The sequence below is a fragment of the Protomyctophum parallelum genome, assembly GCF_964188405.1.
Source record: "Protomyctophum parallelum genome assembly, chromosome: 7".
Lineage (NCBI taxonomy): Eukaryota > Metazoa > Chordata > Actinopteri > Myctophiformes > Myctophidae > Protomyctophum > Protomyctophum parallelum.
Genome location: NC_139705.1, coordinates 54,369,336 through 54,393,249, shown reverse-complemented (window position 1 = coordinate 54,393,249; position 23,914 = coordinate 54,369,336). Strand labels below are relative to the sequence as shown.

General features: G+C 46.3%; 2 long non-coding RNA genes across 2 annotated transcripts; both read left to right on the top strand.

The window, feature by feature from the left end:
- Positions 1–12,420: 12,420 nt before the first annotated feature.
- On the top strand, positions 12,421–15,659 carry LOC310861009. The gene is made up of 3 exons (XR_014569449.1): positions 12,421–14,183; positions 15,289–15,481; positions 15,612–15,659. It is a non-coding gene; the product is annotated as an uncharacterized lncRNA (long non-coding RNA).
- A 4,336-nt stretch (positions 15,660–19,995) lies between these two features.
- On the top strand, positions 19,996–21,055 carry LOC310861196. The gene is made up of 2 exons (XR_014569475.1): positions 19,996–20,028; positions 20,304–21,055. It is a non-coding gene; the product is annotated as an uncharacterized lncRNA (long non-coding RNA).
- Positions 21,056–23,914: the final 2,859 nt, after the last annotated feature.

Genomic DNA, 23,914 nt, shown 5'->3' with positions numbered 1-23,914 from the left:
TCTACATTCACCTACAAAGGGGACAAAGCAGCCATGTTGAGGACAGCTTTAGGCTCTACATTCACCTACAAAGGGGACAAAGCAGCCATGTTGAGGACAGCTTTAGGCTCTACATTCACCTACAAAGGGGACAAAGCAGCCATGTTGAGGACAGCTTTAGGCTCTACATTCACCTACAAAGGGGACAAAGCAGCCATGTTGAGGACAGCTTTAGGCTCTACATTCACCTACAAAGGGGACAAAGCAGCCATGTTGGGGACAGCTTTAGGCTCTACATTCACCTACAAAGGGGACAAAGCAGCCATGTTGGGGACAGCTTTAGGCTCTACATTCACCTACAAAGGGGACAAAGCAGCCATGTTGGGGACAGCTTTACGCTCTACATTCACCTACAAAGGGGACAAAGCAGCCATGTTGGGGACAGCTTTACGCTCTACATTCACCTACAAAGGGGACAAAGCAGCCATGTTGAGGACAGCTTTACTCTACATTCACCTACAAAGGGGACAAAGCAGCCAAGTTGGGGACAGCTTTAGGCTCTACATTCACCTACAAAGGGGACAAAGCAGCCATGTTGAGGACAGCTTTAGGCTCTACATTCACCTACAAAGGGGACAAAGCAGCCATGTTGAGGACAGCTTTAGGCTCTACATTCACCTACAAAGGGGACAAAGCAGCCATGTTGAGGACAGCTTTAGGCTCTACATTCACCTACAAAGGGGACAAAGCAGCCATGTTGAGGACAGCTTTAGGCTCTACATTCACCTACAAAGGGGACAAAGCAGCCATGTTGAGGACAGCTTTAGGCTCTACATTCACCTACAAAGGGGACAAAGCAGCCATGTTGAGGACAGCTTTAGGCTCTACATTCACCTACAAAGGGGACAAAGCAGCCATGTTGAGGACAGCTTTAGGCTCTACATTCACCTACAAAGGGGACAAAGCAGCCATGTTGAGGACAGCTTTACTCTACATTCACCTACAAAGGGGACAAAGCAGCCATGTTGAGGACAGCTTTAGGCTCTACATTCACCTACAAAGGGGACAAAGCAGCCATGTTGAGGACAGCTTTAGGCTCTACATTCACCTACAAAGGGGACAAAGCAGCCATGTTGAGGACAGCTTTAGGCTCTACATTCACCTACAAAGGGGACAAAGCAGCCATGTTGAGGACAGCTTTAGGCTCTACATTCACCTACAAAGGGGACAAAGCAGCCATGTTGAGGACAGCTTTACTCTACATTCACCTACAAAGGGGACAAAGCAGCCATGTTGAGGACAGCTTTAGGCTCTACATTCACCTACAAAGGGGACAAAGCAGCCATGTTGAGGACAGCTTTAGGCTCTACATTCACCTACAAAGGGGACAAAGCAGCCATGTTGAGGACAGCTTTAGGCTCTACATTCACCTACAAAGGGGACAAAGCAGCCATGTTGAGGACAGCTTTACTCTACATTCACCTACAAAGGGGACAAAGCAGCCATGTTGAGGACAGCTTTACTCTACATTCACCTACAAAGGGGACAAAGCAGCCATGTTGAGGACAGCTTTAGGCTCTACATTCACCTACAAAGGGGACAAAGCAGCCATGTTGAGGACAGCTTTAGGCTCTACATTCACCTACAAAGGGGACAAAGCAGCCATGTTGAGGACAGCTTTAGGCTCTACATTCACCTACAAAGGGGACAAAGCAGCCATGTTGAGGACAGCTTTACTCTACATTCACCTACAAAGGGGACAAAGCAGCCATGTTGAGGACAGCTTTAGGCTCTACATTCACCTACAAAGGGGACAAAGCAGCCATGTTGAGGACAGCTTTAGGCTCTACATTCACCTACAAAGGGGACAAAGCAGCCATGTTGAGGACAGCTTTAGGCTCTACATTCACCTACAAAGGGGACAAAGCAGCCATGTTGAGGACAGCTTTAGGCTCTACATTCACCTACAAAGGGGACAAAGCAGCCATGTTGAGGACAGCTTTAGGCTCTACATTCACCTACAAAGGGGACAAAGCAGCCATGTTGAGGACAGCTTTAGGCTCTACATTCACCTACAAAGGGGACAAAGCAGCCATGTTGAGGACAGCTTTAGGCTCTACATTCACCTACAAAGGGGACAAAGCAGCCATGTTGAGGACAGCTTTAGGCTCTACATTCACCTACAAAGGGGACAAAGCAGCCATGTTGAGGACAGCTTTAGGCTCTACATTCACCTACAAAGGGGACAAAGCAGCCATGTTGAGGACAGCTTTACTCTACATTCACCTACAAAGGGGACAAAGCAGCCATGTTGAGGACAGCTTTACTCTACATTCACCTACAAAGGGGACAAAGCAGCCATGTTGGGGACAGCTTTAGGCTCTACATTCACCTACAAAGGGGACAAAGCAGCCATGTTGAGGACAGCTTTAGGCTCTACATTCACCTACAAAGGGGACAAAGCAGCCATGTTGAGGACAGCTTTAGGCTCTACATTCACCTACAAAGGGAACAAAGCAGCCATGTTGAGGATAGCTTTAGGCTCTACATTCACCTACAAAGGGGACAAAGCAGCCATGTTGGGGACAGCTTTAGGCTCTACATTCACCTACAAAGGGGACAAAGCAGCCATGTTGGGGACAGCTTTAGGCTCTACATTCACCTACAAAGGGGACAAAGCAGCCATGTTGAGGACAGCTTTACTCTACATTCACCTACAAAGGGGACAAAGCAGCCATGTTGAGGACAGCTTTACTCTACATTCACCTACAAAGGGGACAAAGCAGCCATGTTGAGGACAGCTTTACTCTACATTCACCTACAAAGGGGACAAAGCAGCCATGTTGAGGACAGCTTTACTCTACATTCACCTACAAAGGGGACAAAGCAGCCATGTTGAGGACAGCTTTAGGCTCTACATTCACCTACAAAGGGGACAAAGCAGCCATGTTGAGGACAGCTTTACTCTACATTCACCTACAAAGGGGACAAAGCAGCCATGTTGAGGACAGCTTTAGGCTCTACATTCACCTACAAAGGGGACAAAGCAGCCATGTTGAGGACAGCTTTACTCTACATTCACCTACAAAGGGGACAAAGCAGCCATGTTGAGGACAGCTTTAGGCTCTACATTCACCTACAAAGGGGACAAAGCAGCCATGTTGGGGACAGCTTTACGCTCTACATTCACCTACAAAGGGGACAAAGCAGCCATGTTGAGGACAGCTTTACTCTACATTCACCTACAAAGGGGACAAAGCAGCCATGTTGGGGACAGCTTTAGGCTCTACATTCACCTACAAAGGGGACAAAGCAGCCATGTTGAGGACAGCTTTAGGCTCTACATTCACCTACAAAGGGGACAAAGCAGCCATGTTGAGGACAGCTTTAGGCTCTACATTCACCTACAAAGGGGACAAAGCAGCCATGTTGAGGACAGCTTTAGGCTCTACATTCACCTACAAAGGGGACAAAGCAGCCATGTTGAGGACAGCTTTAGGCTCTACATTCACCTACAAAGGGGACAAAGCAGCCATGTTGAGGACAGCTTTAGGCTCTACATTCACCTACAAAGGGGACAAAGCAGCCATGTTGAGGACAGCTTTAGGCTCTACATTCACCTACAAAGGGGACAAAGCAGCCATGTTGAGGACAGCTTTAGGCTCTACATTCACCTACAAAGGGGACAAAGCAGCCATGTTGAGGACAGCTTTACTCTACATTCACCTACAAAGGGGACAAAGCAGCCATGTTGAGGACAGCTTTAGGCTCTACATTCACCTACAAAGGGGACAAAGCAGCCATGTTGAGGACAGCTTTACGCTCTACATTCACCTACAAAGGGGACAAAGCAGCCATGTTGAGGACAGCTTTAGGCTCTACATTCACCTACAAAGGGGACAAAGCAGCCATGTTGAGGACAGCTTTAGGCTCTACATTCACCTACAAAGGGGACAAAGCAGCCATGTTGAGGACAGCTTTAGGCTCTACATTCAGGGGACAAAGCAGCCATGTTGAGGACAGCTTTAGGCTCTACATTCACCTACAAAAAGATTCTAGGAAACCAACCGGGGTTGCTATTTTGTGAGTTATATTATGGCCCAGTGGGCATTGTAGTCTAACACATTCTGACCTGAGATCAGAGTCTAAAGATGAGGGGCAGTGGTGGCCGAACGGTTTGCGGAGCGGTCTTGATACTGGAAGGTCGCTATAGTTCGTACCCCCGTCATATTATAATTACCACCGCTGAAGTGCCCTTGAGCAAGGCATTGAACCCCTACCATGAAATGTTCTATATGAGCAGGGCCTGGCTGTAAACAAGTTACTGAGCTTAGTCCAGTTACCCTGGGTAAACATGGTACCTTTGCTTTGCTTTGCTGTTTGAAAATGACAGTTTTCTGAAAAAGCTGTGTTTCTATGTCAGTCGTTCTTCGATTTTTCAAAAAATAGCAGACCTACAAGCTCGTAGCGCGCCACTATGAGCTTGTAGATCTGCTGTTTTTCAATAGCTATAAAGCATAACATAATGCTAACACCAAAAGGTGTTCCCGAACAAAATGGCCTAAGTTTACTGCGGCAGAGTGGCTACAGGCTGCTCTGCTGCATAAGTATAGGCTGGGCTCTACGGGGCTATAATTAGGCCCGTTTGAGGCTCAGCTATGCTTGTAAGTTTACTGGTGTTCTAGTTCTGTGAGACGTAACCCAGACTTTAGAGAACCCAGCAGGCCCCGAGCCAGCTGTCACATTATCCTTTTTCACCATGCCTTTATATTTGTGTGTGTGTGTGTGTGTGTGTGTGTGTGTGTGTGTGTGTGTGTGTGTGTGTGTGTGTGTGTGTGTGTGTGTGTGTGTGTGTGTGTGTGTGTGTGTGTGTGTGTGTGTGTGTGTGTGTGTGTGTGTGTGTGTGTGTGTGTGTGTGTGTGTGTGTGTGTGTGTGCGTGCGTGCGTGCGTGCGTGCGTGTGCGTGCATCGTTTTAAAACCCTGGTGAGCACACAGACCCCCACAATATGTAACTGTTTTTAGATCATTTTGTTTTTAGCTAGTTTAAGATTTTATTTGTAAACCTTATGTAGCCTAATTCACATTCATACCTTTCGGTTTTCTTTTCCTGATCTTCTGATGTATTTATAGTTTTTATAATGTGATTATATTACTCCATGACACTGAAAAGGAGTTTGATTACTCAGTGTAATTTCGTGTAAAACATGAATGAATGAATGAATGAAGCGTGCGTGCGTGCGTGCGTGCGTGCGTGCGTGCTCCATCTCTTATACTGGCATGCTTGATGTTCACATTGTGGCCTGCCATCAGACACCCTGAAAACAGCTGATCTACAAGCTCACACACCAACAACGCGTCACAGCGTAATATGAGTTATGAGCTTATCGATTGGCCCTGTTTTCAGCGCATGCAATCAATGCATGCACCGTGTGTGCAACTATAAGTTTACACTTTAACCCATTTTGGGGCGGGAACCCCTTTTGGTGTCAGCATCACGTTATGCTTTAGCTATTTAAAAATAGCAGATCTACAAGCTCATAGCGCGCCACCGAGTGGCGCGCTACGAGCTTGTAGGTCTGCTATTTTTGAAAAATCGAAGAGCGACTGACATAGAAGACATTTTTAGAATCTGATCTCAGGTCAGAATGTGTTAAATCACACGTATTACTTTGCTTATTGATATACTGTAACTGTATATGGCACGTTTCCCATGAACAACATGCAACACTGCTCGGTGCAACACGCAGGATCATTCAGTCTCATAATGACTGTTTTTAATCATGTGTGTAGCGTGTTTTTAATCATGTGTGTAGCGTGTTTTTAATCATGTGTGTAGCGTGTTTTTAATCATGTGTGTAGCGTGTTTTTAATCATGTGTGTAGCGTGTTTTTAATCATGTGTGTAGCGTGTTTTTAATCATGTGTGTAGCGTGTTTTTAATCATGTGTGTAGCGTGTTTTTAATCATGTGTGTAGCGTGTTTTTAATCATGTGTGTAGCGTGTTTTTAATCATGTGTGTAGCGTGTTTTTAATCATGTGTGTAGCGTGTTTTTAATCATGTGTGTAGCGTGTTTTTAATCATGTGTGTAGCGTGTTTTTAATCATGTGTGTAGCGTGTTTTTAATCATGTGTGTAGCGTGTTTTTAATCATGTGTGTAGCGTGTTTTTAATCATGTGTGTAGCGTGTTTTTAATCATGTGTGTAGCGTGTTTTTAATCATGTGTGTAGCGTGTTTTTAATCATGTGTGTAGCGTGTTTTTAATCATGTGTGTAGCGTGTTTTTAATCATGTGTGTAGCGTGTTTTTAATCATGTGTGTAGCGTGTTTTTAATCATGTGTGTAGCGTGTTTTTAATCATGTGTGTAGCGTGTTTTTAATCATGTGTGTAGCGTGTTTTTAATCATGTGTGTAGCGTACCTTGTGGTGAGGGTCTATAAACCGTTCTGCACGGGAACCTCTGTTGGTGTTTTAAGAATTATGTTATACTTTAGCTATTGAAAAATAGCAGACCCACAAGCTCATAGCGCTACGAGCCTGTACTGTATCTGCTATTTTTGAAAAATCTTGAAAATGTGGCGCGAATCTTTGAATATACTGTATATTCTTTCAGAGCGAACTTTTTTTAACTCGAATCTTTGCTTCTGTCGGGGTCCCTGGAACAACATATTTTCAGATGGGGGGTCCCTGGAGCAACATATTTTCAGATGGGGGGTCCCTGGAACAACATATTTTCAGATGGGGGGTCCCTGGAACAACATATTTTCAGATGGGGGGTCCCTGGAACAACATATTTTCAGATGGGGGGTCCCTGGAACAACATATTTTCAGATGGGGGGTCCCTGGAACAACATATTTTCAGATGGGGGGGTCCCTGGAACAACATATTTTCAGATGGGGGGTCCCTGGAACAACATATTTTCAGATGGGGGGTCCCTGGAACAACATATTTTCAGATGGGGGGTCCCTGGAACAACATATTTTCAGATGGGGGGTCCCTGGAACAACATATTTTCAGATGGGGGGTCCGCGGCCTAAATAAAGATAATTCTGGGGGTCATTGACATGAAATAGGTTGAGTGCCACTGACATAGAAACAGAGTTTCTTTTTCAGAAAACTGACATTTGTAGAAATGACCTGCAGGTCTAAATGAGATAAAGGGACAATGAGAGTTAGACTCTGGTTAGTCCATTTAGCTCTGGGTCTGTTTCAGAGTTAGACTCTGGTTAGTCCATTTAGCTCTGGGTCTGTTTCAGAGTTAGACTCTGGTTAGTCCATTTAGCTCTGGGTCTGTTTCAGAGTTAGACTCTGGTTAGTCCGTTTAGCTCTGGGTCTGTTTCAGAGTTAGACTCTGGTTAGTCCATTTAGCTCTGGGTCTGTTTCAGAGTTAGACTCTGGTTAGTCCATTTAGCTCTGGGTCTGTTTCAGAGTTAGACTCTGGTTAGTCCATTTAGCTCTGGGTCTGTTTCAGAGTTAGACTCTGGTTAGTCCATTTAGCTCTGGGTCTGTTTTAGAGTTAGACTCTGGTTAGTCCATTTAGCTCTGGGTCTGTTTCAGAGTTAGACTCTGGTTAGTCCATTTAGCTCTGGGTCTGTTTCAGAGTTAGACTCTGGTTAGTCCGTTTAGCTCTGGGTTGGTGGGCAACTGGCGGCCCAGGGGCCACATGCGGCCCCCCACCTTCACTTAATGTGGCCCTCAGGTTAACGTCAGAATGCTGATATAATGTTGGTTTCAGCTGTTTACAATTCCACAACATGCAAACATGACCAGCTTTAATTACTTCAGTCTAAATTAGTAGCTCAATGCTCAACACATGTATAACTAGAAAAAGTGCCCTTCTGGGCACAGGTCTCCACCAGGATTTCTTCCTCAGCCTAGTGGGGATATGCGTGCACAGTTTCATCGCAATCGGACGCTGCGTTGAGGAGTTGTGGCGATTTGTACAAAGCGGGCTACTCCTGAAAACTGTAGGAGCCAATCGTGGCCAATCAGGATGGAATATGAGAAATCAAACAAACCTGTGTTGATCACATGACTATGGAGATCATGTGTACCGATTTGCGTGAAATTTGGATAAAATCTGAAGGAGTAATAATAGAAAATGTGTTTTACATATGTGGGCCTCCTGGTGGCGCTATAAAGAGCAGATGTGAAAAATTCCAGACAAAGGTTTTTCCTTGGCCTCTAGGGAGTTGGCATACAAAGTGATCCACAGATTCGTGCAGTTAGAGGTAAAAACACTTTTCGGCCAGTTATAGCGCCACCTTGAGGCTGAGTTGAAATTGTTCATGTGGCATTTCGTCCTCGGCCTAGTGGGAATGTGCGTGCACAATTTCAAGGAAATCACGCGATGTGTTCATGATTTGCAGCATTTTGTTTGAAACTGAGCACTCCTGTGAACTTTGGAAGCCAATCTTAACCAATCAGGATGGAGTCTGAGAAATCTGAAAGACCGGTTTCGTTGAATGGCTGTAGAGAGACTGTGTACCAATTTGCGTGATGTTTGGACAAAATCTGTAGGTGTACTGTGCAAAAAGTTGTTTTGCACAAAGCGGCCTCCTGGTGGCGCTATAACAGGCCGTTCTGGAAAGTTTGGGGCAGAGGTTCATCGTTGGCATCCAGGGAGTGTGTGTGCAAAATTTGGCATCGACCGGGTTAACGGTGGCCGAGATTAGCTACTAACGGACGGACACACACACACACACACACACACGGACGGACGGACGGACACACGGACGGACGGAGTGCAAAACATACTCTCCCCACATGCCTTCGGCCTGGTGGAGACAATTAAAGGCATTTGAAATTACATAAAAATGTAAACTTTCAGGATTCCAATTTGAATTACGACAGTAATATATGTCCCTAGAGAGTGAGTGTGGAAATATAGTGGCCCTCTCCATCGTCAAAGTTGCCCAGCCCTGTTTCAGATGGACTCTGGTTAGTCCGTTTAGCTCTGGGTCTGTTTCAGACGGACACCCGTCTGGGTCTGTTTCAGACGGACACCCGTCTGGCCCAGAAGGAAAACAGACAGAAGCCAATCGTTGGCCTGGCAGAGATACGAGCACCTCGGAGCATCCCTTTCCTGGGTATAGGATTCTGAAATGACATCATCATGGAGGCCTCAACATAATCTATACAACTCACTATAGAGCACCCAAGTCACTGACGTCACTGTCAGTAGAGGGCGCCAGTCCACAGGTTCATGTATTTTTTTTGTTTGCATTGAAATCTCCATAGGGGGATTTTAGATCTCTTCATATGAGAACTGTGTTTGAAAAATAAACCGATCATCCCGCCAGCCTTTTCACTCGTATGGATATGAAGCATCGACTGAAGGTGGAAATGTACAAATATACCCAAAGAGTAACACAATAAGCGTTAGAAACGAGTCCTGGGTTCGATTCCCGCTCGGGGCGCTGTGGGCGCTGGCGGCGTGTTTCCTCCTCCGCGTCATCAGTGCCCATACCCGAAGGCGGGGTTGGCGAAAGGGCCTTTCTGTGTGGAGTTTGCATGTTATAGGGTAGGTATACCCTCACATGTTCTCCCCGTGTCCCCTAGGGTAGGTACCCTCACATGTTCTCCCCGTGTCCCCTAGGGTAGGTATACCCTCACATGTTCTCCCCGTGTCCCCTAGGGTAGATACCCTCACATGTTCTCCCCGTGTCCCCTAGGGTAGGTACCCTCACATGTTCTCCCCGTGTCCCCTAGGGTAGGTACCCTCACATGTTCTCCCCGTGTCCCCTAGGGTAGGTACCCTCACATGTTCTCCCCGTGTCCCCTAGGGTAGGTACCCTCACATGTTCTCCCCGTGTCCCCTAGGGTAGGTACCCTCACATGTTCTCCCCGTGTCCCCTAGGGTAGGTACCCTCACATGTTCTCCCCGTGTCCCCTAGGGTAGGTACCCTCACATGTTCTCCCCGTGTCCCCTAGGGTAGGTACCCTCACATGTTCTCCCCGTGTCCCCTAGGGTAGGTACCCTCACATGTTCTCCCCGTGTCCCCTAGGGTAGGTACCCTCACATGTTCTCCCCGTGTCCCCTTGGGTAGGTACCCTCACATGTTCTCCCCGTGTCCCCTAGGGTAGTAGGTACCCCCACAAAAAACATGCAGTAATCCTGGTCTCTAAACTGCCTCCCCTGGCCAGCCGGGGCGCCTGATGGAGGGGAAAGGAACTGGTTGGAATAACGTGTTCCTTCCACGCGCTACGTCCAACCAGGGAAACTCCCCCCTGTAAAGGTGTAAAGGAGCAACTTGGACACTCAGGCATGAAGGAAGCATGAGTTCAAGTCCGTTGCTCTCCCTTTGTCCCCATATATGGGGACTAGGTTGGTCTCCCCTTGTCCCCCATATATGGGGACTAGGTTGGTCTCCCCTTGTCCCCCATATATGGGGACTAGGTTGGTCTCCCCTTGTCCCCCATATATGGGGACTAGGTTGGTGGAGGGTGTGTAGAGCCCAGGATCACATTAGATGATTGACACAGGGGTGGAAAATGGGTTACAAAATCGTAGGATAAGAAATATATATAAAAATAAAATAAACAAGTTTTTATTTTATTTTTTATATTTAATGTTTCGTGGTCACTACGAGTCGAGTCACCGCCAGCTGAGCTTACGTCAACTTCAAACAGTTCTTATATGAAGTGACCTAAAATCCCATTTCAATGCAAATAAAAAATACATGAACCTGTGGACTGGCGCCCTCTACTGACAGTGACGTCAGACTTCGGTGCTCTATACGACACTGCATTTATACCATATTCAAATTAATTATCCTAAGATTTTAGTCGACTAAATCTACAGTTGATTTAGTCGACTAAAATGTATTTTGTCGGGCCTTTATGCCGTCGTAATGACCGATTTTACACTTGCTGATAATAGCCGATCTACAAGCTCACAACGCGAGCTTGTAGATCGGCTATTTTCAGCATTCAACCCATTGTAAAATGACTTATACTGGATCTCTTGTCCACTATAGTCCCTTCCTAACATTTTAGTCTAGTTTTTATTTGTTGACGAAATTGTCAGTATATTTAGTCTTAGTTTTAGTCATCATAGCTTAGTTTTCATTTAGTTTACATTTAGTTTCGTCAGTGGAAAAAGGTAGTCGACCAACATTTCTCGTCATAGTTTTCATCCATCCGTTCCATCTTCAACCGCTTATCCGTAGTCGGGTCGCGGGGGCAACAGCTCCACCAGAGAGTTCCAGACTTCCCTCTCCAGAGCAACATTAGTGACTTCCTCCCGGGGGATCCCGAGACGTTCCAAGGCCAGTGAGTCGATGTGTTTCCTCCAACTGCGCCTTGGTCTGCCCCGGGGTCTCCTCCCAGTGGGACGTGGTCCTTGGTCTGCCCCGGGGTTTCCTCCCAGTGGGACGTGGTCCTTGGTCTGCCCCGGGGTCTCCTCCCAGTGGGACGTGGTCCTTGGTCTGCCCCGGGGGTCTCCTCCCAGTGGGACGTGGTCCTTGGTCTGCCTGGGGTCTCCTCCCAGTGGGACGTGGTCCTTGGTCTGCCCGGGGTCTCCTACCAGTGGGACGTGGTCCTTGGTCTGCCCCGGGGTCTCCTCCCAGTGGGACGTGGTCCTTGGTCTGCCCCGGGGGTCTCCTCCCAGTGGGACGTGCCTCGAGGACCTCCCTAGGGAGACGCCCGAGAGGCATCCTAACCAGATGCCCGAACAACCTAAGCTGGCTCCTTTCCAGGCGAAGGAGCAGCGGTTCTACTCCGAGTCTCTCTCGTGTGACTGAACTTCTCACCCTATATCTCTAAGGGAGATGAACTTCTCACCCTATCTCTAAGGGAGATGAACTTCTCACCCTATCTCTAAGGGAGATGAACTTCTCACCCTATCTCTAAGGGAGATGAACTTCTCACCCTATCTCTAAGGGAGATGAACTTCTCACCCTATCTCTAAGGGAGATGAACTTCTCACCCTATATCTCTAAGGGAGATGAACTTCTCACCCTATATCTCTAAGGGAGATGAACTTCTCACCCTATATCTCTAAGGGAGATGCCAGCCACCCGTCGAAGAAAACTCATTTCGGCCGCTTGTATTCGCAACCTTATTATTTGGGTCATGACCCACACTTCATGACCATAGGTGAGAGTAGGAACACTTCATGACCATATAGGTGAGAGTAGGAACACTGCATGACCATAGGTGAGAGTAGGAACACTTCATGACCATAGGTGAGAGTAGGAACACTTCATGACCATAGGTGAGAGTAGGAACACTTCATGACCATAGGTGAGAGTAGGAACACTTCATGACCATAGGTGAGAGTAGGAACACTTCATGACCATATATAGAGTAGGAACACTTCATGACCATAGGTGAGAGTAGGAACACTTCATGACCATAGGTGAGAGTAGGAACACTTCATGACCATAGGTGAGAGTAGGAACACTTCATGACCATATATAGAGTAGGAACACTTCATGACCATAGGTGAGGTCATAGTTTTAGTCGACGAAATTAACACTGGTACAGGGTTTGAAAAGAACAACTCGGTGGAGGTATGAAACCGCTGGTTTGTCTTTTAATCATTTCAACATAACACATGACAAGTCAAAGATACATTGTACTGTACAATAAGTCATTGTACTGTACAATAACATACATTGTACTGTACAATAAGTCATTGTACTGTACAATAACATACATTGTACTGTACAATAAGTCATTGTACTGTACAATACGATACATTGTACTGTACAATAAGTCAATAGGTCTGCTGTTGTGTTCACCGTCTCTTTGGATTCAACCAATATACAAATCTGTCACTTTTACATTGCAGCAAAATGATTGCATGTGAGATATGTAACAAAAAAAGCAAGTTTATCTTTCTTTCTTTCTTTCTTTCTTTCTTTCTTTCTTTCTTTCTTTCTGTCTTTCTTTCTTTCTTCGAAGCATATCATTTACATATTTCTCCCTGTGTAGTTGATAAAACTCCATTCTATATAAAATAGTGTAAGTGAAATGCAAATATTCCATTTTCCTTTTGTTTTATATAATATAATTCACCCTTTTTATTTTTCTCCAGAGGTGGCTGTAATAGCAAGTAGTAAAAATGAAAATGGGCTAATGTTGCTAAACAAGAGATACACACAAAGAGCGTGGAATGCAAGACTTACATTTTAAGCTAGAAATATAATGAACTACATATTGGATGTCGTCTGCACCAGACAGTACCCAGCTGTAGTCCAATATAATGAACTGCATATTGGATGTCGTCTGCACCAGACAGTACCCAGCTGTAGTCCAATATAATGAACTACATATTGGATGACGTCTGCACCAGACAGTACCCAGCTGTAGTCCAATATAATGAACTACATATTGGATGTCGTCTGCACCAGACAGTACCCAGCTGTAGTCCAATATAATGAACTACATATTGGATGTCGTCTGCACCAGACAGTACCCAGCTGTAGTTCAATATAATGAACTACATATTGGATGTCGTCTGCACCAGACAGTACCCAGCTGTAGTTCAATATAATGAACTACATATTGGATGTCGTCTGCACCAGACAGTACCCAGCTGTAGTTCAATATAATGAACTACATATTGGATGTCGTCTGCACCAGACAGTACCCAGCTGTAGTTCAATATAATGAACTACATATTGGATGTCGTCTGCACCAGACAGTACCCAGCTTCCTCACTAAAAATAACTACATATTGGATGTCGTCTGCATCAGACAGTACCCAGCTTCCTCACTAAAAAGCAAAACAAATAAAATAAAAATTAAGCAAAAAAAAAAAAAGAAGAAGAAGATAGCTGTATTAAAAATCCAATCGATTTTCTTTCTTCTCAGGCTTTAAAACTGATGAATAGAATTCCCTTAAAAATGTGTTTTCTGCACCCGCTAGTAAGAGGTGAGGATAAGTGCATCCCTAGCAGGTACAGACGAGGTAATGACGCTACAGCCAGGGCAGAGAAACCAGAACCACAGTACTGTCAGAAGTCAGGGTGAACAGAACCACAGGACTGTCAGGAGTCAGGTTGAACAGAACCACAGGACTGTCAGGAGTCAGGGTGAACAGAACCACAGTACTGTCAGGAGTCAGGGTGAACAGAACCACAGTACTGTCAGGAGTCAGGGTGAACAGAACCACAGGACTGTCAGAAGTCAGGGTGAACAGAACCACAGGACTGTCAGGAGTCAGGGTGAACAGAACCACAGGACTGTCAGAAGTCAGGTTGAACAGAACCACAGTACTGTCAGGAGTCAGGGTGAACAGAACCACAGTACTGTCAGGAGTCAGGGTGAACAGAACCACAGGACTGTCAGGAGTCAGGGTGAACAGAACCACAGTACTGTCAGGAGTCAGGGTGAACAGAACCACAGGACTGTCAGGAGTCAGGGTGAACAGAACCACAGTACTGTCAGGAGTCAGGGTGAACAGAACCACACGACTGTCAGGAGTCAGGGTGAACAGAACCACAGGACTGTCAGAAGTCAGGGTGAACAGAACCACAGTACTGTCAGGAGTCAGGGTGAACAGAACCACAGGACTGTCAGGAGTCAGGGTGAACAGAACCACAGGACTGTCAGGAGTCAGGGTGAACAGAACCACAGTACTGTCAGGAGTCAGGGTGAACAGAACCACAGTACTGTCAGGAGTCAGGGTGAACAGAACCACAGTACTGTCAGGAGTCAGGGTGAACAGAACCACAGGACTGTCAGGAGTCAGGGTGAACAGAACCACAGGACTGTCAGGAGTCAGGATGAACAGAACCACAGTACTGTCAGGAGTCAGGGTGAACAGAACCACAGGACTGTCAGGAGTCAGGGTGAACAGAACCACAGTACTGTCAGAAGTCAGGGTGAACAGAACCACAGGACTGTCAGGAGTCAGGGTGAACAGAACCACAGGACTGTCAGGAGTCAGGGTGAACAGAACCACAGTACTGTCAGGAGTCAGGGTGAACAGAACCACAGTACTGTCAGAAGTCAGGGCAGAGGAACAGAACCAAAATACGGGCGGCGGTGGCTCAGGGGTAGAGTGCCTGGATGGTAACCGTAAGGTTGCCAGTTCGAACCCGGGCTCCCCCAGAGTTACTGTCGAAGTGTCCTTGAGCAAGACACTGAACCCCTAATTGCTCCCGATGTGCTAGTTGGTGCCTTGCATGGTTTCCGCTGCCATCGGTGTATGAATGTGTGTGTGAATGGGTGAATGTAATGCACAATCTATGTAAAGGTGTGTGAATGGGTGAATGTAATGCACAGTCTCTGTAAAGCGCCTTGGATAAAGGCGCTATATAAATGCACCATTTACCATTTACAATACTGTCAGAAGTCAGGGTGAGACTGACAGACATTAAAAGGAGGTTGTATCAGTGTGTGTGTGTGTGTGTGTGTGTCAGAGCAGTTTGTAAGTCCCCATGGGGTGTCATTATGACTCCATGTAGACGGAGTTCTTCACTGCAGTCCAGCAATGCTGGTTTTCTGTCTCTCTAATCAGGAATCTGTCTACACCTGGGACATATCAGACATGTCTGTCTACACCTGGGACATATCAGACATGTCTGTCTACACCTGGGACATATCAGACATGTCTGTCTACACCTGGGACATATCAGACAGGAATCTGTCTACACCTGGGACATATCAGACCAGAGACCAGCGTAATTATGTCTGACAAAAGAAAATGGGAGATGAGTAGACTGGGTCTAGACTGAGTCTAGACTGCGTAGACTGGGTCTAGACTGCGTCTAGACTGCGTAGACTGGGTCTAGACTGCGTCTAGACTGCGTAGACTAGGTCTAGACTGCGTCTGATGCATGATTTTAAATCACGCATCGTACGTCGATATATAGCCCACTAGTATAACTGGGTCTCTAAAGATATAAAAACAAGGCTCTGGCACAGTAAAAAAAAAAGAAAACCCACCAAATTAGATTTAAATCGGTTGCATATATAAGGCACGACAGACAGATCAACATGTGGTGGTTCTGCCCAGAAGGGAGGATACCTCTGTCCATGCACCGATGAGTCTGTCAGAGGTGGTTCTGCTCAGACAGGAGACCTCTGAGGTTCTGTCTGTGCACCGATGGGTCTGTCAGAGGTGGTTCTGCTCAGACAGGAGACCTCTGAGGTTCTGTCCATGCACCGATGGGTCTGTCAGAGGTGGTTCTGCTCAGACAGGAGACCTCTGAGGTTCTGTCCATGCACCGATGGGTCTGTCAGAGGTGGTTCTGCTCAGACAGGAGACCTCTGAGGTTCTGTCCGTGCACCGATGGGTCTGTCAGAGGTGGTTCTGCTCAGACAGGAGACCTCTGAGGTTCTGTCCATGCACCGATGGGTCTGTCAGAGGTGGTTCTGCTCAGACAGGAGACCTCTGAGGTTCTGTCCATGCACCGATGGGTCTATCAGAGGTGGTTCTGCTCAGACAGGAGACCTCTGAGGTTCTGTCCATGCACCGATGGGTCTATCAGAGGTGGTTCTGCTCAGACCTCTGAGGTTCTGTCCATGCACCGATGGGTCTATCAGAGGTGGTTCTGCTCAGACAGGAGACCTCTGAGGTTCTGTCCATGCACCGATGGGTCTATCAGAGGTCTACCAATGGCACAAGAAGCAATAAGTGCTCTACCTCGGGGGGGTTTGGTTGGCCCTGACTTAATCTGCACTGCCTGCCATTGTTCAGTTAGTTATATGGTCTAAAAATGGACCACAGATGGCTCTCTGTTGCAACTGCCCTTCTGTGCCATGCAGGCTGTGGTCGTCTTGTGGCTTCGACACTGCCCTGACAACGCTCTCGTTTGGTTTCTCACCGAGGCAGAATGACAGAAATGTCGTTCAAGTTTCTCTTTAAAAGCGCTTGGCTATTATAGCGGGGTTTGATTGGATTAGATTTGCGATAGAGAAGGGAGGCAGAGCTGATTACCCACCCCGTACGCACGCACGCACGCACAGGACTCTGAAAGGGGGGACAGGCGTGGAGGGAAAGGGGGGTTGGGGGGGTTCATATGCAAAAGGTTATTAGTGAAAAATCTATCAAAAATACTGTTATTCTTTTGGAGGAGAAAAATACATAACGGCTGATAAAATCTACACATCAAACTAATGGCACATACATATACAGGATCAATACAAAAATTAAAAACATATGAACATTATAAGCTGATTTTTTTTTTTAAAGAAAACAATACTTTTTTTTTAAGGTTTGAAAGTGCTAGGATTCAGATTAGCTCACAGAAACCCAGGGAGGACAAACTCTATACATGCCAACAGCTTCTTTTCTTTTAGGATAAGTCAATATAATCATTTGTTTAATACAAAAAGAAATATAAATGCTAAATTTGATTGCTACAAATTCCTGGCTTAAGCCAATTCTTTTTTCATAAAAAAGAATTTCTTTCCTTTTTTTGCAACCAAAATATCAATTTCCAATCGTGCCTATTTTAAAAAATACTTTGAAAGGTGCCAAGAGCTTTCTTTATTTTTAATTTTTTTAGGATCAATTATTATTATTTTGATCTTGTAATAGTACTTTTCTTTTAAGATAATTTTTCATCAAATAAATGATGGGGGGGGGGGGGTAAGAATACTAAGTATAAAGAGGTCAATAAGAGGTCAATAATTCACAGACGATATGTCAGCGAGTTTATAAACATATTGTTATACTTGGTGACGACGTCACAGAAATGCTATTATCAGATAATCAGCCGCTCTTAAAGGGGAGGGGGATATTGATCGATATGGGCTATAAAGGGGGAGGGGGATATTGATCGATATGGGCTATAAAGGGGGAGGGGGATATTGATCGATATGGGCTATAAAAATCTACAGTATCCAAACAAATCTGAATAAAAAATAAAACTGTTATTCTCTCACAAAGCGATCGTGCAAATGGTAGTTTCTTCTCCCCAGGTTTTGGTAAGAAATAAAAAAATAAAAAAAACAATTAAAATAAAATAAAAAAAATAAAAATGAGGTGATGTGTTGTGTTGTTTACGAGGTCCTGTTTTTAATACAAACAGAAAATAATATATAATATGACAACAAAGAAAACAAAATCAAAACAAAAAAAATATGACGATAATATGCAACAATACTCTCCTAGTCGTCTCAGAGTCGTCTCGACGTCGTCTCGACGTCTCCCGCACTTTGAATGTCAAAACCCGGGCGGTCCGACCCGACGGCAACGTTCTGAATATCGCCTCGGTTCTTTTCTCCTTTCTTTTTTTTAGACCCTTTTCCTTTGACTATAAAGAAGCAGCTGAGAAGAGGCTATATGGAAGACGAAGACGAAGGGGCCGAAGAGCAGTTTGTGGGTTTCCATGTGGTGCAGGTTTTGAGGCTTCGACTGCGTCGTGTCTTTGCAAAGGAAAATAAAAGGTTGAAATATTCTAGTGGTCTACAGTCGCCATCCATCAACAACCGTAGCTAAAAGAAAAAAAAAAAAAAAAAGCAGCAATGTGGATTTTATTTTTTTTCTTCCATATCTTCCATTTAACTTTGTTATGTGGAAACTTTTTTTTCTTTTTTTAAACTACGTTTTCATAAAATGGATTTTTCTTTTTAAACCTATGATATGCTAATTAATGGTGCCCCGCGGTGTGGCGTGACAACTTTGCACGGACACATAAGGACGTCGTTTTCCGAGGGTTAGAGTGTCGGTTGCACACCAAATTAATTATTAACATTATGACAGATAATAATAATATGTGATAATTTAGACTCCTAGGTAGCCATTATTGGGATTTATACTTCTGACTGTTGGTCTTTGTATATGCACCAACAGGCCTGATAAAACAAAGGATAAACTAAATGCCTATGTTAATGCTATATTGACACAGATAATGACACATATGTCAGCTTTGGGGCTTAATTATGTTAACTCTGGGTTTATGTAGTTTTTTTTTATTGTAATAATAGAGAATCTATAAGAATCCGCTGATTTCACCCATAAGAACATGAGGTTTAAGTAATTGATACTCAAGTGGAATAAAGTTGAAAGGACAGTCAATGCTGGCTTCCCTATATACGAAACGATAAAAGTACATCTAGCTCGTACGCTAATCGAGTACTGTGCCCGCTAAGAGCCTTTCTACCAGAATCATGGACGCACAGTTCCAGATTGCGTTCTCTACAAACTCACGTACGTGTAAAGGTAAAGGATTGGATATAACAGAGAAAGCTAAAGGGAAAAAGCTAATACTTCATCCGTCATTTGATCAATAACAGCAAGATACACACAAATGTAAACCTGCCGGACATAAAAAAAAAAAAAAACATCATTTAGTTTTCAATACATCTACCTAAAAAAATACACCTTACTGAGATAAAAAGCAATTATAATAATTCATTTTTTGAGATATTTCGTACACTGCAATAACATTCTTTTACACATTTTCCTCAACTGTCATTGTTATGTTTCGTTTTTTTCTATCTATCTATCGTATCTATCTTTTTTTTTTTTTTTTTTGCCATTCACATATGTCAGGGTTTATCATTACCATGAATGATGCAACAACTGTCAGGGTTTAACATGACCATGAATGATGCAACTGTCTCAAAGACTGTATAGCTGCGTCTTCTAAAAATAGATTTCATAGGCTGCCTGGAAACGGATGCAACACACCGAGCGTGTGTGTGTGTGTGTGTGTGTGTGTGTGGGGGGGGGGGGGGGGGGGTATTAAGGAGGGAGACAGTTAAAGGAAGGAAAGGTCCTTATAAATCAACCAGTCAGTCAGTAGGAACTGGGTGTCAGAGGGCCACCAGCATGGAGATGCAAAGTTACCCTGCATTTAAGGCCTGACGTCGAAATTTAAAATAAATGTTTTCTAAATCACGACAATTTTTAGGAAAGATTTGAGGCACATTTGAACGATAAAAAATAAATAAATAGCAGACCTACCAAGTTCATGGCGCGCTATGAGCTTGTAGATCTGACTATTTTTCAATAGGTAAATTATAACATAATGTTTGAAACACCAAAAGGGGTTCCATGCCCTGAATGGGTAAAGGCAGAGAAGCCTGTATACTCGTGGCCTACAAGGGGGGAAACAACCTCTCAAACCTATTAGGAAGGGGACAAGGTTCTGTTATTAGGAAGGGGACAAGGTTCTGTTATTAGGAAGGGGACAAGGTTCTGTTATTAGGAAGGGGACAAGGTTCTGTTATTAGGAAGGGGACAAGGTTCTGTTATTAGGAAGGGGACAAGGTTCTGTTATTAGGAAGGGGACAAGGTTCTGTTATTAGGAAGGGGACAAGGTTCTGTTATTAGGAAGGGGACAAGGTTCTGTTATTAGGAAGGGGACAAGGTTCTGTTATTAGGAAGGTGACAAGGTTCTGTTATTAGGAAGGTGACAAGGTTCTGTTATTAGGAAGGTGACGGGGTGTCGTTAACAAAGGTTTTGCCAGAGATTCCAAAAGGTTGAAGTGCCTTCTTCTAAAAAACAAACAAAGTGCTTCTCTTGAGGACCTGCAGTTAAAAACCAGCATAGCAATCCTTTTTGTATGACTTTTTCTTTTTCTCCCAGCCACAACTCACACACTTTCACATTTGTTTCTCTTTAAGTTTTTCGTTGTGTTTTTTAAAATGTGTGGCGAGCTCTTTGTGGTTTGGCAGCAAAATGGACAGACACTTTTATTCCACTTACGGAAATGTCTCAGTTTTTCGTTTCTTTTTTCTTCTCCTACTTCTTCTCCTTTCATTTAGTGAATTTTTTTTTTTGTTACAACTTATCTGCCTCTAGGAGCCATGATTTATAAGTTGTAGTTAAGGTAAAATAGAATCATAAGAATATAAAACGTTTTATACATTTTTTTTTTGAAGAGCACTTTTTTCCCAGGCTGGGGTAGCTTTTGTGGCTTTGACACAAATGTCTCTTTTTTACTCGGTCACTGAGCTCTCTCTCTCTCTCTCTCTCTCTCTCTCTCTCTCTCTCTCTCTCTCTCTCTCTCTCTCTCTCTCTCTCTCTCTCCCTCTCCTCTCCGCAGCCGTTACGACAGTTTCCGTTAGGATGCTAGATAATGTGGTCCAGGATTTGAGACTTGACACTTTCTAGGATGTTCTCACATTTGGAAAAGCAAAAAAAAAAAATGAAAAAAGGTAAAACAAAATATCCACTTCAAACTATTTTTTTTCCCGGGGTCACAACAATACAGATAATATTTCCCTAAAAAAATTATCTTAGATTTTTTTTTTTTTTTTTTTTTTTTTTTACAATTGTACTATTTTAACTTTATAATGTGTGCAGTACCACGCCTTTAGGCCTACTGATCTGCCCTCTCTAGTCTACTAGGGGGGGTAAATGGAACAAAAGAATAACAGGGTTAATACATCGTAACTTATAACTAGAAAGAAAAGCCCAAATAAAAAGCTGCTTCAACTTCTCACTCTTAAAAAAAAAAATTGTTTCCTTTTCTCTCGGTAAAATTAGCATCTTCTGAGGCTCAATCCAAAGCATTTTGTGCGCTTTTCATTTAAGGCTTCTACGTGTTCCACTGTCCTTTCATGTGTTCTCATTGGCTGCTCTGCACCCTTTATTCTCATTGGCTCCTCCTCCGCCCCTTCTCCACGGGGGAATTCTCATTGGCTCCTATACGCCCCTTTCTCCACGGGTCCGCCCGGTGCAGAGAACCCGCCACAGCGACCGACCGTCCCAGTGCCGCGCTGAGACGCCAGACCAATTGACCCCATGCTGTGGGGTACCCCCCACCCAGGTGGAGGGTAGCATGGCTTTGGCCCCATGCTGTGGGGTACCCACCCAGGTGGAGGGTAGCATGGCTTTGGCCCCATGCTGTGGGGGTACCACCCAGGTGGAGGGTAGCCTGGCTTTGGCCCCATGCTGTGGGGGTACCCACCCAGGTGGAGGGTAGCCTGGCTTTGGCCCCATGCTGTGGGGTACCCACCCAGGTGGAGGGTAGCAATGGCTTTGGCCCCATGCTGTGGGGTACCCACCCAGGTGGAGGGTATAGCCTGGCTTTGGCCCCATGCTGTGGGGTACCCACCCAGGTGGAGGGTAGCCTGGCTTTGGCCCCATGCTGTGGGGTATACCCACCCAGGTGGAGGGTAGCCTGGCTTTGGCCCCATGCTGTGGGGGTACCCACCCAGGTGGAGGGTAGCCTGGCTTTGGCCCCATGCTGTGGGGGTATCCACCCAGGTGGAGGGTAGCCTGGCTTTGGCCCCATGCTGTGGGGTATACCCACCCAGGTGGAGGGTATAGCCTGGCTTTGGCCCCATGCTGTGGGGTATACCCACCCAGGTGGAGGGTAGCCTGGCTTTGGCCCCATGCTGTGGGGGTACCCACCCAGGTGGAGGGTAGCCTGGCTTTGGCCCCATGCTGTGGGGTATACCCACCCAGGTGGAGGGTAGCCTGGCTTTGGCCCCATGCTGTGGGGTATACCCACCCAGGTGGAGGGTAGCCTGGCTTTGGCCCCATGCTGTGGGGGTACCCACCCAGGTGGAGGGTAGCCTGGCTTTGGCCCCATGCTGTGGGGGTACCCACCCAGGTGGAGGGTAGCCTGGCTTTGGCCCCATGCTGTGGGGGTACCACCCAGGTGGAGGGTAGCCTGGCTTTGGCCCCATGCTGTGGGGTATACCCACCCAGGTGGAGGGTAGCCTGGCTTTGGCCCCATGCTGTGGGGTACCCACCCAGGTGGAGGGTAGCCTGGCTTTGGCCCCTTGCTGTGGGGTACCCACCCAGGTGGAGGGTAGCCTGGCTTTGGCCCCATGCTGTGGGGGTATCCACCCAGGTGGAGGGTAGCCTGGCTTTGGCCCCATGCTGTGGGGTATACCCACCCAGGTGGAGGGTAGCCTGGCTTTGGCCCCATGCTGTGGGGGTAACCCACCCAGGTGGAGGGTAGCCTGGCTTTGGCCCCTTGCTGTGGGGTACCCACCCAGGTGGAGGGTAGCCTGGCTTTGGCCCCATGCTGTGGGGGTATCCACCCAGGTGGAGGGTAGCCTGGCTTTGGCCCCATGCTGTGGGGTATACCCACCCAGGTGGAGGGTAGCCTGGCTTTGGCCCCATGCTGTGGGGGTAACCCACCCAGGTGGAGGGTAGCCTGGCTTTGGCCCCATGCTGTGGGGGTACCCACCCAGGTGGAGGGTAGCCTGGCTTTGGCCCCATGCTGTGGGGGTAACCCACCCAGGTGGAGGGTAGCCTGGCTTTGACCCCATGCTGTGGGGGTACCACCCAGGTGGAGGGTAGCCTGGCTTTGGCCCCATGCTGTGGGGTATACCCACCCAGGTGGAGGGTAGCCTGCTTTGGCCCCATGCTGTGGGGGTATCCACCCAGGTGGAGGGTAGCCTGGCTTTGGCCCCATGCTGTGGGGGTACCCACCCAGGTGGAGGGTAGCCTGGCTTTGGCCCCATGCTGTGTGGTATACCCACCCAGGTGGAGGGTATAGCCTGGCTTTGGCCCCATGCTGTGGGGGTACCCACCCAGGTGGAGGGTAGCCTGGCTTTGGCCCCATGCTGTGGGGGTACCCACCCAGGTGGAGGGTAGCCTGCTTTGGCCCATGCTGTGGGGGTATCCACCCACCCAGGTGGAGGGTAGCCTGGCTTTGGCCCATGCTGTGGGGTACCCACCCAGGTGGAGGGTAATAGCCTGGCTTTGGCCCCATGCTGTGGGGTACCCACCCAGGTGGAGGGTAGCCTGGCTTTGGCGATATACTGATTAACGTGTATTCACTCTCTTGGCTCCTCCCCCGGTATATATATCAGTCTGGATTTCGTCCAATAGAAATGAAAAGTGGCGTAAGTAGTTGCCTTGACAGACAGACTCGTCTAGCCAATCAGCGTATAACAAAAAGCTGCGTCATCACAGTGCTGGCACTAAGTGGGAGGTGCTTGGAAGATACTGCGCTAACAAAAAAAGTTCTACGCCAGCGAGCTATCGTGTGGGACATGTGTCTAAATCTGAAATAACTGCACATAGAGCTGTTATCGTGTCTGTGGAAACTTTTAAACTTGTTGCA